General features: G+C 52.5%; 1 protein-coding gene across 8 annotated transcripts in view; it reads left to right on the forward strand.

The window, feature by feature from the left end:
* RBFOX3 (RNA binding fox-1 homolog 3) overlaps nt 1-13,693 on the forward strand; it is a 519,986-nt gene that overhangs the window by 125,225 nt on the left and 381,068 nt on the right. For all 8 annotated transcript variants that reach the window (XM_030828188.1, XM_030828192.1, XM_030828193.1 and 5 more), the window contains exon 2: nt 819-962. The gene's annotated coding sequence lies outside the window, so the exon portion shown is untranslated. The remainder of the gene's footprint in view (nt 1-818; nt 963-13,693) is intronic.

Consider the following 13,693-nt stretch of genomic DNA (forward strand, 5'->3'; position numbering starts at 1 on the left):
AGGGAAAGCATTCCATGCAGTAGACGTGCAAAGGTGTGGTGCAGGGGTGGGGTCAGGGAGGCAAGCGCCTGTGTGGAGGGATGACCAGGAAGCCAGTGGGGCTGCAGGGGAGAGAGGGAGTATACTAGGAGACGGGGCCAGACTGCCGAGAGCCCCAAAGGCAAAGGGGGTTGACCGTGAAGCTATCTACGAGCGCACGGCCCCCATATGAGACCTTGCGTGTTATTATCTTAAGAAGTCCCCAAATCATAGAAGCCAGATTCACCTGGCTTGCAGGCCACTGAAGCAACTTTAAGTGTTTCTTCCAAATGACACAGGATACCAGTGGAAGGCTGTGTCACCAGATCAGGACAGTGACATCATCTGATGAATATTTTTAAAAGAGAGGGACAAAGTAGCTGGGGGAGTGCAGACAGTGGTGGGTCCTGGAATCTAGGCTGGATGGGGGAGGAAGCAAGAGCAGGTGGCAGTGGGAAAGGCGATGGGGAGGGGCCAGCGTGGTGGGGTGGAAGAGTCGCTGGGATTGGGGGATCATTGCAAGTGGGCTGGGAGAGGGGCGGACCCTGGGATGGACTGCACGGTGGCTGTTTGGCAATAGGGTCCTAATGATGTGTTTTCTGCAAGTTTCCTTTTACTCCCCTGGGGCATAAAAAGCAAAGTGCCCTTTGGAGGGTGCCAATCCCTCAATCCCTGGTGGCAAACAGTTGGCTTTGAAGCTTCCCCCTCCCTTGTTTATTAACACCAAATGTTTGTTTTAGATCAAAAGGAAGATGTTTTCTTCAAAGGCAATTTTTTTACTTGCTTTTCTCCCCCTGCAGGTTGAAATTCTGTCTCTGAGAAGCTAACAGTCTTCTGTGGTCGCTGCTCCTCCCCAGCAGCCCCCTCCTTGCCAAGGACGGTCCAGAAGGAGCCCCACTGGGGCCTCCCCACACAGCAAAGCAGACCTCACCTCCCACTACCAGGTAAGGCGGCCCCACCTGTCCACCACGCCCATCCCCAGAGTTTGCATTTGTGGAGGAAATAGGTTTTAATGCGGCGATTTGATTTTCCAGCAAGGGTTGCGGGGTAGGGGCGTTCTGTGCGCTCGCTAGCTTTCAGGTCATGGTATCTTTGTGGAGTAGGAGGGGGAGCATCGACGGATGCCCAGGAAGGTATGGGGTAGAATTTTTAAGGAGTGACCGCTCTTCGTATCCCGAAGCCCATCAGCCTGGCCTCGGGGCAGTTAGTCCTGGAAGGAGGGTGGGCAGGGCGTGGGGTCCGCTGTCTGGTGTCAGCAAAGATGCCATAGAGTCCAAGGTCAGGGCCTGACCCTCCCATGCACGGTTCGTATTCTGCTGCCCAGATGGCTCTGCAGCTCAGGGAGGGCCATGAAGCCTTCGTGTGGCTCTAGAGGGGACGGCATGATGGCTCCGTTCCCACCCCGAGAGGGTGACTGCCGTTCAGCTCTGACACTAACCGCCAGAGTCAGCGTCAGACTCCACAGGGTTTGGGCCAAGCGCTCTGTAAGACAGCTCTCACTTCAAATGCAAGCTGCCAGGGCCACCTGCACTTGTGACCAGTGGCAAATTCAGAGGTTCCCAGGACCCCTCAGTTTTGATAATTTGCTACAATTCACAGAACCACAACAACAAAAAAGCACTGCACTAAAAATGACACTTGTATGACAGTTGTATGATATACATAGGTCGAGGTCGGAGCATCCACACCCATTCCCCGTGGAGTTAGGATGCACCACCCTGCTGATTCGCCCACAAGTTCACCAACGGAAAGCTTCCCGAACCATGTGACTGAGCTGTCTCCAGCCCTCTCTGCTCCCCTGAGGTGGGGAGAGCAATTTCCAACCCTCTAATCATGTGCACGGCCAGCCTCATGCTTGTAGCTTCCTAAGGGTCCCCGTGAGTTGCCAGGTCAGCACACGGTCAGGTGTGGCCAGGAGTGGCTTGTTATGAATAACAGAAGACACTCCTGTCCCTTGGAAACTCCAGAGGTTTTAGAGATCACCTCCCAGGAACCAGGACAGACATCAGGTGAATTCTTTCTTAAACCCCCGTGAGGTTCAGTGCAGCTCCATTCCCTGCTGATAGACAACGCAAAGCTGTGAGTCAGTGACCCCCAGGCAGGGAGGACTGGAGCCCTGAAGCTTGTAGGCAGGCTTTGCATGATGACCCACTCTGGGCTGAGCAGATGATACCAACAAGAACCCTGGACAGAAAGACCAGAGGCCCGGACACAGGCTGGTCTCTCCAATACCCATCAAAAGATGCCCTTTCCAGAGCTCGCAGAATTGGAAATCTCTATGCACAGTCTGGATGCATCTCCAGGCATGCACTGCTTGCTTCTCTCTGGTGAAGAGCATGGGTGCTCTTCTCTGCTCCAGGGCTCCCTGGGGTCTTCTTGCCGTGACTCATCGATCCAGGCTATCCTGCATTATTTATTCCACAGCCTTGAGCCCCCAATGTGCTGAGCCCTGTTTGGAGTGCTGGAGACGCAGTGGAGACGAGGTCAAGTTCTAGCCTTCATGGCGTTTATATTTTAGCAGGGACATGGAGAATAAATGTATATCAGGCGCCATAACGCTATGAAGATAAATGCAGTACGTTAAGACCGTGGGGAATGGTGGGGGCTGCGGTTGCACAGGACAGAAGGGCAGGCCCCAGTGCTGATGTTGTGAGCCAAGACAGAAGGAAGGGAGGGAGGACCCCAGGATGTCTGAGGGGAGAGCGTTCCAGACAGAGGGAATGGCCAGTGCCAAGGCGCCGAGGCAGCAATGTGTGGGCATGCTGGAGAAGTAGCAGGAGGGGCTGGCGTCCCGGGGTCCGGGGGCTGTGCAGGTGGGGGAAGGAGATGACGAAGAGGGTCCAGGGCTGGATGCAGAGGCCTTTAGGTTGGGACTGAGTATTTTGGATTTTGTCTTAAGGGTGGTGGGAGCCACTGCAGGGCTCTGAGTGAGGGATTGAATGGCCTGAGACGTACAAAGATGTCGCTGCCTTCTGTGAGGGGGACAGAGTGGAAGCAAGCGACAGCTGATGAGCCCACTGTCCCACTCTATCCCTGGGAGCACTGGCTCTGCCATGCACCCAGGAGGAGAGGAGTGGTGGATCTGGGCCCATGTCTGAGATAAGCCCTTAAACAACTCCCCTTCTTTGCTGAAACGGCTATCACCCCATTCTGTAAACCATCAGGGGCCCCCTCGGGGAGCCCAGATAGGAAGGCCATACACCCCAGCCTGTATGGGGCAGAGAAGCAGCAATGTGACTGTTTAGAGGGCAGGAATCCCACTGCTCTTTCTGGCTCTTTCTGCCCTGGGGCTCCCTGCAGTGTCGCTGTGAAGGTAGCGCTGGTGTGCCATCCGCTACGGCTCCTGGTCAGGTCATTCTATGCCAAGATCACCACTCTTGCAGGCTGTCTGAGAAAATGTATATTGGACATGAGGTTTGGGGCTGGCCTCAGTGCAGGACGAGAGACTCCCTGAGATCATGCTCTGTCTCTGGAACCTCAGACGCCTAGTTCCAAGAAGATGCGTGCAGCTCTGTCTCTAGGGGAGGGCCCTGACGTACCGACATCCTGCAGGCCGTGACAGTAGCACCATCTCCCATGCTCCTCTGAAAATGCCACTTCCTGCTGCCTCCAAGAAGGAGCTTGCAGGGCCCAGCCTCACCTTTCTGTGGGTCTGAGAACCTGTGTCCCCCAAATAGGTAAATCCTCGGGGTCATCAACAGTGAAAGCGCAAGACCAGCCCACCCCCGAGGGAGGGTCTGGGAAGTCCAGGGGTTGGTGGGGTCACCCCACAAGCTCTTTTGGACCTGAGCTGCTTCCCTCAGTGTGTTCACTGTCCAGCCCTTTGTTGATTCCAAAGGTGTGCTCTGAATTGTGAAGTGAGGAATCTGCATTTCAAAAGGAATCTTCCTTTTCTAAAAGGGTGAGGTCAAGGGGAGAGAAGGAAGCCCCTCTGAGAGGAAGCCCGTCTGAGCAAGGAGCAATGCGGTCTGAGGCCTGCGTGTGGCTTTGAATCTCTGCCTGTCTTTAATTCACCTTCAGGATGGTGGGTGGTGGGTGTCTGAAGGAAGAGGGCCAGGTACATGCATCTGAAGTCAGGTGTGCCTGCAGACACCCTCCTGCCTCGTGAGCTCCTGGGTTCTCCCTGCGGCCTGGATATGGGCTTCAGAGAAGGGGCCGCCAAAACCACCCCTTGGGCTACCAGAGCTCTGGCATGTGGAGGCCGTCCATGGCCCAAAGGAATGTGACTAGAGGAAGGGGCTTCCTAAGAGGGACTTGGAGATCAGCAATGGAGAAACCCAGGCAGGGAAAAGCCTGCAGGAGCTTTTGCCCGAGTGAGGCGGGCTGGCCTTTCTGATTCAGGAATGGCCTTGGCAAGGAGGCCTTCGAGCGAGACTCCCCATCACTGCAGGCGAGTCCTTGCTTCAAAGGAGAGTGTGGGGAGGAAGCAGTTTCCTCCTAGGACATTGCCTCAGCCCTGGTTCATTGCCTCTGCCTTGGAAAGGGTCCTGTCAATTAGATCCCATTTTAAAGCTCATCCCTTTAAATATGGATTCCATTTGGGTTTTACTGTATAGTAAATTCTAAGTCCTTATTAAAAACATGGATGGAAATTAATCTTCTGCAAAACGAGATTTGTCTGTTACATGCAGTGGCTGAGGCCTGGGACAGATGGGTCTTTCGGGTCCACAGGGAAAAGATGGGCCTGAGCAAAAACTCCAGAGAAGGGTCGTCTGCTCCTCCAACCCTGACCTTTCCCTCCCTTTCCCCTCCCCTTCGCCCCTCTCATGGGATAATCTGAATTTTCCTAAACCACATTGTTGTTCGTTGATGGGGTGGGTCACTCAGAGGAGCCAAGGAATGTGGACGGTTGTCTCTTCTCTAGATGTTTTTGGGGATGGGGGAGCATCTTTGTTCCGGAGCTGAGAGATAAAGTCTTCTGCCCTGATGCAGACAGCATGAGATGGGAGCGGGGGCTGCCGTGCGCGCCGTGGGGCTGAGTGTGAGCCTGCCGTGGTAGTGCAGCTTACACTATCCAAACTCATCCATCCACCCCGGCCCCCACCCTTGGGGATGCACCCATGAGCGGCGACACATGACTTCCCATAAATCATCTCCGAATGAGCGTGCTTCCCGCACTCATCCATCATGCCCGTCTCTTGTCTGCTTGTTTTTAAACGCTGTTAAACTGGAATCCATCACAGGGGGAGCATGGCACCCTTGAGGGCCGAGCCGAGACACAGGCTGCCCGCATCAGCCCTGGGAACGTGCGCGGGGCTTCCTGGAGCACATGAGCGTCGCTTGGCGGCGGGGAGAGGGAGACCATGGCTTCGTCTAGTTACACCAGAAGCGGATGGGACGTTGCTCCCAGGCTTGCAGTGAATGCATTCCTGCCGCAGGAGCTCGTCCTAGGTATTCCCGGGTGGAACAGGCGGTGCCCAGCTGAAGGACGTTGCTGGGGTCTCTCCTTCCTGCAGGGACATCTTATTTCCTTCTTGGATCCAATATTTTAATGAGAAGACTTTAGTTTGAGCCAGTCTTTGGAGACGTGGGTCCTAAAAACTTCCGTGATTCCTTTTCTATTGATAAATGTGTTTCGAAAATATTTAGGAAGGGTGCCAAGCTCAGCCACTTCAGTCCCTCATTCTGATCCTGCCTAATTCTGCCACCCTGCCCCTTTGCTTGTTCACCACCAGAGCAAGCTCTGAGGATGTCCCTGTGAGAAAGAGGACATGAGACAAGGACCTGGGGCCCCACTCCATTGCTTCTTTTTCACCCTTTCTTCCTCCTCCTTTTTTTTTTTTTTTTTTTTTTTTTTTTTTTTGTGATGGAATCTTGCTCTCTTGCCCAGGCTGAAGTGCAACAGGGCGATCTCCGCTCACTGCAAGCTCCTCCTCCCAGGTTCACGCCATTCTCCTGCCTCAGCCTCCCAAGTAGCTGGGACTACAGGCACCCACCACCACGTCCGGCTAATGTTTTGTGTTTTTAGTAGGGACAGGGTTTCACTGTGTTAGCCAGGAGGGTCTCAATCTCCTGACCTCATGACCTGCCTGCCTTGGCCTCCCAAAGTGCTGGGATTACAGGTGTGAGCCACCACACCCTCTTTTTTTTTTTTTAAATTTATTTGAATTTATTTATTTTTTTTGAGATGGAGCCTTGCTCTGTCGCCCAGGCTGGAGTGCAGTGGTGCAATCTCAGCTCACTGCAACCTCTACCTCTTGGGTTCAAGAGATTCTCCTGCCTCAACCTCCTGAGTAACTGGGATTACAGGCGCCCACCACGATGCCTGGCTAATTTTTGTATTTTTAGTAGAGACAGGGTTTCACCATGTTGGCCAGGCTGGTCTTGAACTCCTGACCTCAAGTGATCCACCCACCTCGGCCTCCCAAAGTGCTGGGGTTACAGGGTGAGCACCTTCCCCCTCCTCCTTTTCTTCTTCTCCCTCTTCTGTCTCCTTTTCCTCTTTCTCCTCTTCCTTCTTTTTTCTCTCCCCCTACTTTTTTCCTTTCTCATTCCTCTTCCTCTTCCTCCTTCTCTGTCTCTGTCTGTCTCTGTCTGTCCCCCTAACCCCATTGAGGAATTGTGTGCACTTCAGGCTTTTCTGCACTTTCTCTTCCAGAGCCCCTAATTCTGCCACCCTGCCTCTGCCTATCCTCTCTATCATCTTGTTCTTTCTCTGCAGTTCTGGTGATTTGGCAGTCACCACTTACCCCTCACAGGGGTCGGAGAGGAGATGAGAAGACATCAGAGATGCCTTGTCCCCTCTCTCCTTTCCCCTTCAAGGGCAAATGTGTGGCTGGAATCCTTCACACCCCCTGAACTGACTGGAGTGGGTTTGCCTCCAAGAACTCTTTGTCTCTAGACAGATGTCACAGACCTCAGTGGCATTTGTGATATTTTGTCCCATCTGCTTTTGGCTTTGCCTCTATCCTTTTCTTTGCCCTATACTTGTTGGCTGAAGGATAAAACTGCTTTTTGGCACTGATGTGACATTTTTTAAAAAATAGATAAATGGGCCAATATTTTTCCTTGGTGACTTTTGAGCTCTGTGAGTGAGCAGTGGAGGAGGCTGGGCGGGTCGCAGAGGGCGCTGTGGGCGAGTTCCCCAGGACACCGCTCCCAATTAGAGCCCATTAGTCACTCCGTGTGTTAAAGCATTAAGAACAATTAAGGGTGAGAAGAGCTTCCAGATGTAATTCCAGCGCTGGAGCAGGAAGGGAGGGCCCTGCCACTGCTCCCCAGATGGAAATAATCCAAGGAGTGGAGCCAGCAGGGCCTGGCCCCCACGGTGCCGGTGGCCCCCAGAGCACAGGGTGTCAGGTGCAGCCCCCAGGACAGTCAGCCTGGCCAGTGGGGCTGGAAATTCAGATCATCTGGGTCAGTGTCCTGTGACTGCCATCACAGAACGCCACGGACTGGGTGGCTTCTCACGATAGCTCTTCATTCTCGCCAAGTCCTGGAGGCCAGGATCCAAAATCAGGGTGGCAGTGGGGTTGCTTCTCAGGGAGAATCCGTCCCGGCGCATGGAGGCCTTTCTCCTGGCTCTGGAGGCCACTGGCCATCCTCTGTGGGCCTTGGCTTATAGACGCACCGTCAGTCCAGTCTCTGCCTCCATCATCACGAGGCAACCCCACCCCCGTGCCTGTCTTCCTGTCTGTCGCACATGACCTTGCCGTGTGTGTGTGCATTTGTGTGCGTATACATGCGTGCGTGCATGTGTGTGCATGCGCGTATGTGTTCTCATTTCCCTCATCTTCTAAGGACACCAGTCATTGGATTGGGGCCCACCTCTTAACTTGATCACATCTGCAAAGACCTTATTTCCAACTAAGGCCACATTCCTAGGTCCTGGAGGTTAGGGCTGGAACATGTTTTGGGGGGACACGATTCCACCCACTGTATCCTCCAAGGCTGCCAAGGAGGAAGATGAGCCCAGGCACTATGACTCTACAGCCCACGACTCATCCCGAGGTGTCCCCTGACCCTCACGGCCTTGATCTCACCCAGACACTGAGATGCTCTGGAAAAGAACCATCCCTTGGCTGATTTTAAGACAATGATAGGAAGGTGTACAGGCTGAGCAGTAAAACCAAGCCCAGAATGACTGGAGCTGTAAGAGTAGACATCGGAAGAACCGCAGGACCCCAGGTCAGAAGGCCGTCCACAGACCTAGAGGAGAGGAAGGCACCTGGTGCGATGGGCTGAGATCCTTGTCTGTCCCCCACCCACTTCCCACCTCCCACTGCTGAGATCGGACTTGAGAACAAACTAAGAATTAAAAAGCCAGACCCCAAATCTAAACCTAAAAATAAACAGTTCGTGCTGCAAGTTTTGGGCGCACACTTTTGTCACAGGAGAGAGAAACCGGAGTCTTGCTCTGCCTGTGGGAGAGGGAGGCGTTGTAGAGCTGGGCCAGGAGAGGGGAGCCTGTGAGGTCTCTCCAGGGGGCTCTTGAGGTGTGGAAGGAATGGATTGGAAAGAAAGGTCGGAGCCAGGCCCGAGAAGCAGAGGGAAAAAGAGACCTCTGGGGAGACAGGGATGTGGACACAGTTTTGGGTGGGCACGGGTGCTGAAGTTAGTGATGCGTGGGGCTCTGGTGGTGAGGCAGGCCAGTGGGCGTGCAGCAGGGACTGAGTCAGGTGGTGATGGTGGAGGTAAGAGTCCAGGGCTGGGGGAGACCCATGAGGACTTTAGGAAAAGGAACTAATGTCACCAGGGAATGAGGGGAAATGGAGGCAGAAAATAGATCCTGGGTACATGCTGCACTGAAGTTCATGGGTACAAAAGTCAAATGTGAGTGAGGTGACCTGCACAGACTTTGCTCCCTGTCTTCCCTCTGCATTCACAGCCCACCCTCCTCAGAGATGCTGAGTTCCCCAGCGATAAGGGCTGTGTCTTCAGTGAAAGCCAATAAATGATTGTCGCCATCCGTTGAGGGGAGGGAGGGTTAGTCCTCGTGTTCCAGGATGGTATGTCGACACCTGTGCAAGCATGATCCAAACAGACCCCGTCACACAGAAGTAACTGTGCAGAACTTGTGACTGCGTCGTCACAGAGATATTCTGCATGGAGAAACATGAGAAGGGTCTGCATGGATCTGTACAAATCCATTCGTTTTAGATTCAAAATGATCAAGGGCCACCAGGGACCTGAGTCAACGGCGTCCAAGAGCCTAAGTCGTTCTTGCTGGCCTCATTCTTAGATGGGACCTGGGGGTGAGGCCCCTTGAATTTCTTCATTTTTTTTCTGCATTGACACGTACATTCCTCAGAGGGGGTTGCTGGTGAATTCCATGGCAAAGGTGAATGGATGAGTGAGGATTTGTATGGATTGGGAGAAAATTATTCTTTTACCCGATTTGCAAGGATACACAAAGTGTTTGCAGGCTTGATGCTTTCAAAGACATCTGTGTTCTGTGGGGGAAAGAACAGAAAAGGAGCGTCAGCAGATGCCTGAGGAAGGAAAATTAATTTAGAAGTAGAGGTCAAGGCAAGCCTAACTTTAGTTCTGCGTGTGTGTGTGTGAGTGTGTGTGTGCTTTTAGGAGGAGGAGGAGAAAAATGGAGGCGGAACAGAATAATTTTTCTTTTTTCCTTTGGGGTGGGAGGGGAGACACAGCTTGGACAGATGGTGTTTCTGAGTGACCTTGCATTGCTGAGCGTTGCTGAGTAATGGCTGGAATTACAGGGAGCTTGCAGGGTGTGGCCACCTGCAGTCACCAACGGGGCTTCATCAGGATGTCAACATTATGGGAGGGCCTGAAAGCAAGCAAAGATAAACCCAAGTTCAACAAAGATCAAATAATGCACTCGTAACACAACTTCATGTGGGAGGCATCTGTGTGCCTGGAGTGTCTGCAACGCTGTGCAAGGCCTGGAAATCCATCGGGCTGACGTCCCTGAATGATACGTGTGAGCAGGTTATCTCACCCGAGGTTCTCGTCCCAAAATTTATATGAATCATCGTGAATCCTCACGACAGTTCCAACCTGGGCTCTGTGAGGAAGCTGAGCTGCAGATAAATGGCCAGCCCAGGGCCATTCAGAATTCGAACCCACAGCAGCTCCCTAGCAACAGGCTCAGGACACGTCTCACATGACCCATATCCCAGCTACTCAAAGTGAGGTCTGTGGACGGATGCCAGCCCGTGAGCTGCTGTTCCTGATCCCTGCAACTGAATACAGAAGCTGAAATTAAGCATTTAGAATCTTTTAGTCATTTGAAGAAGTCATTTTAGGTCTGACGAATCTAATCATAAGAACCTGGGCTTTGTGTTTTGTATGCCTTCTTTATTCCATTTTTGTAATGATTCTATTTTTATAGATTTTCTAAAAATCAAAAGTAAGGGCTTGTCATTTCAACTACTCAGGAGGCTGAGGTGAGAGGATTGGTTCAGCCCCAGTGTTTGAGATCTGCTGGGCAGCATAGTGAGACCTTGTCTCAAAAAACAAAACAAAGAAACAAAAATGTAGGTCCAGAATGAATTGGAAATAAACTAATGAGTCCTTCACCACAGACGGTTTGAGAAGTGCCGGTATAGAGGCCGCACAGGTCAGATCACAGAACTCGTCACGTTTGAATAAGCTCTGCCACTGACCAACAGACCTAGGGCAGTGTCCTCGCTTGAGAATGGAGGGTGGTCATGAGATGTAGGAGGTGTGTGGTTGGCTTGGTCTACCATGACGAAGCCCCTCAGCCTGGGGGCTCATCACGACAGAGGTTAATTTTCTCAAAATTCAGGAGGCCAGAAGTCTAAGATCAAACTGTTGGCAGCATTGGTTTCCTTGAAGGCTTCTCTTTGGCTTGTAGATGGTCGTCTTCTCCCTATGTCCTCACGTGGCTGCCCCCTGATCTGTGCATGTCTGTGTCCTAATCTTCTCCTCTTAGAAGGACACTGGTCAGAGTGGATGAGGCCCACCCACATGGCCTGGTAATGGTCCTATCTCCAAATGTGGTCACATCTAATGTACTGGGGGTTAGGACTTCAATGTATGAATTTTGAGAGGGCACGATTCAGTCCATAATAGAAGGGTGCATGGGAATTTTCTGTACTATTTTTGCAACTTCTTGTGATTCTTAAATTATTTCAAAATAATTTAAGGACTACCACTCCCAACCCTCTGCCACCAGCTCGTACGACCACTGTGGTTTATCTGAGATGGGTCCTATCAGGCACATTCATCATTCCAGGTTTGGCGGAGCTACTCTCTGGGATGGAGGCCAAGTGGGCATGACCCAGAGCCCACCCCCACCCCACCTTCCTGCCCTCTGGTCCTGTGCATCTGCAGAGGGCAGCTGGGTGGTCGTCGTCATCTGTGCATGGAGCTGCCTCTTTGGTCGTGTCTCTTGTCACCTGTCCCCTTTTCTTTCTGGAGTTCCTTAAGGGTACAGGCTGCAACTTCCTGTTTCTCCCACAGTGCTGCACATAGTAGGTTTCCATAAAGGGTTTTCCTGAGACATATTTGATATAGTGTGCTTGGTGGAGATTTAGTCGCCTCTCTTGAAGCGTTCTACCTCGACCCTGGAGAACGGTGGGATCCCGGGTCACACACGGGGCGCTAGGTGTGATGCAGGAGTGATGCATGGGGCTGGGATAGCTAACCTGCCTGCGTCCACCCAGGCTCTGCACACACCCTGGCCATGGGGACGCAGTGTGCACTTTCCTTGTTTATGTCGTGCTCTTTGTAGCTGAGAAAGCTCACATCTGTACCCACAGTGCTGGGTAACTGACGGCTGCCTCAGCCACCAAAACAAATGTCCCTCAGGCTGGGGTGACCGGAGGTGGCGTTTGAATATTGTCTCTTGTCTGTGAGCCAGAATGTCATTGGATGGGTCATTATTCTAAACCATTCTATTGCTCCAAAAGTTCCCAAGGCAAGGTCATCATGATTTTTGAATTATTTAGTATTTTGCCCGGCCCTGCACGCTCTTTGCAAAATGCTTTGCCCTCATTTCCCGGTGAATACCCCAAGCGTCGCACCCTGACCAGTGCTGGTCACGTACCCCACTTTCCATGAGCTGAGAGCCATGATGGCTGGTTCCCATGAGAGACCCTTCATGTGTCCTGGCCTCTTCCAGCAGGAGGAGTGCCGGGGACCCAGGACTCACCTCCGTTTTGCAGTATGGATGTCAAACATTGTCACTGAGGCCAGCAGAAAGCTTATTTTGACTGTCTACGAAGCAGTTAATTCTGTTGAGTTTTTCTCCTTCACTGAATAGAAAGGAAGGGCTGGTTCTGTTATGTTATTTTTTCGTGTTGGTGCATCACAGAGCTAGAACATGCGTGCAGTGGGCTGTGCTCAGGCAAAGGGAGATTAAGTGGCTTGTCTTGGATGACAGAGAGGCACACAGCATTTCCCTGGAGGTATACATTTTCCCTGGAAGACTCCAGAAGAGAGGAAATATTAAACCTGTACCCCTGAGGGACTGGGCGTGTGTTGCCAGAAAGGGTCCAGAGAAAGGATAACATTTCTTTGAAGTCTTATTTGTTCTCTTAAAACTTCAAGCACATCTTACATTGAATCCACAATATGCTTGTGCTGGCTGTAACCTGACAGTAATACTTCCCCCAGACACTTTGGCTAGAACGGATACTGTGAGAGGAGGCACATGCGTGGGCTGTGTGGCCAGCCACCCTCATCTCACCTCTGCACACCCTTGGCGGCTGAGGGGGGTTCCCTAGCTTGAGAAGCACGTGGTAGGATGTTGGGGAAGGGATTCTAACCTTAGATGCATGTGTGTGCTGAGGGGTGGTTTGGAGTAGAAGAATTTTAATGCCACCTTCCTGTGAAATTTTATGAGACTCTGCTTACAATGTGGCAACATTTCACACGGGGAGCCAGTAGCCGCGGGGGGAGCTGTTGAGTGAAGACAGCCCTCCCTCCAGCCCTAGCCCACCCACCAGCCTGTCTGATTTGCTGTTGACAGTCTTTACTCTTTCCCCTCTGTCCAGCAGAGTGGACACATGGCATTTTGGCCACTGGGGCCAGGATGATGTCCCAGGTACACATATGTGGGCCACTGGGGCTGCGGTGGTGTCTCCAGTAGTGATCTCCTGAGTTCAGGTGATATTGAAGCACACAACTGTTCATTCTCCAACATTCGCAGGGCCCTTTTGGGTCTGGATCAGGGCCAGGGGCTGTATGTGTGGAGCTGAACGTAAGGATGACACAAAGATGACCCATGACAGCCTCTCCTCTGAGGCGCCTGTGGTCTGCAGGAGGCCCCGCACGTGCCTATGACCCTCACCCTGGCTCTTGGTCACTCCTTGGAGCACACTGCCGGGGATGTGCGCCTGTCCCCTTTTCTTTCTGGAGTTCCTTAAGGGAGTTCCTTAAGGGTGAGGAGCCACGGGCTGGAGATGATGAGATGGCCTTCTGTCTCCATGCGTGCTCTCCCTCATGCGCGTTCTCCCTCATGCACGTTCTCCCTTGTGCACGTTCTCCCCTATGCACACTCTCCTCCGTGCATGCTTTCCCCCATGCGCGCCCTCCCTCATGAGTGCTCTCCTTCGTGCGTGTTCTCCTGAGTCAATGCGAGCAAGCTGCCCTTCACATTACATTTAACTAGAGGTCCTTCCCTCTCTTGGCTCAGATCAGCCCATCCTGGTGGAATGAGGGAGGCCAAACCTGTTTTTTGCGGTCCCACATTCCGGTTGTGTGCAGCTGTGGGTGGAGGGAGGGAGTCTGGTCCGGCAGG

This window comes from Nomascus leucogenys, chromosome 14, assembly GCF_006542625.1.
Source record: "Nomascus leucogenys isolate Asia chromosome 14, Asia_NLE_v1, whole genome shotgun sequence".
NCBI lineage: Eukaryota > Metazoa > Chordata > Mammalia > Primates > Hylobatidae > Nomascus > Nomascus leucogenys.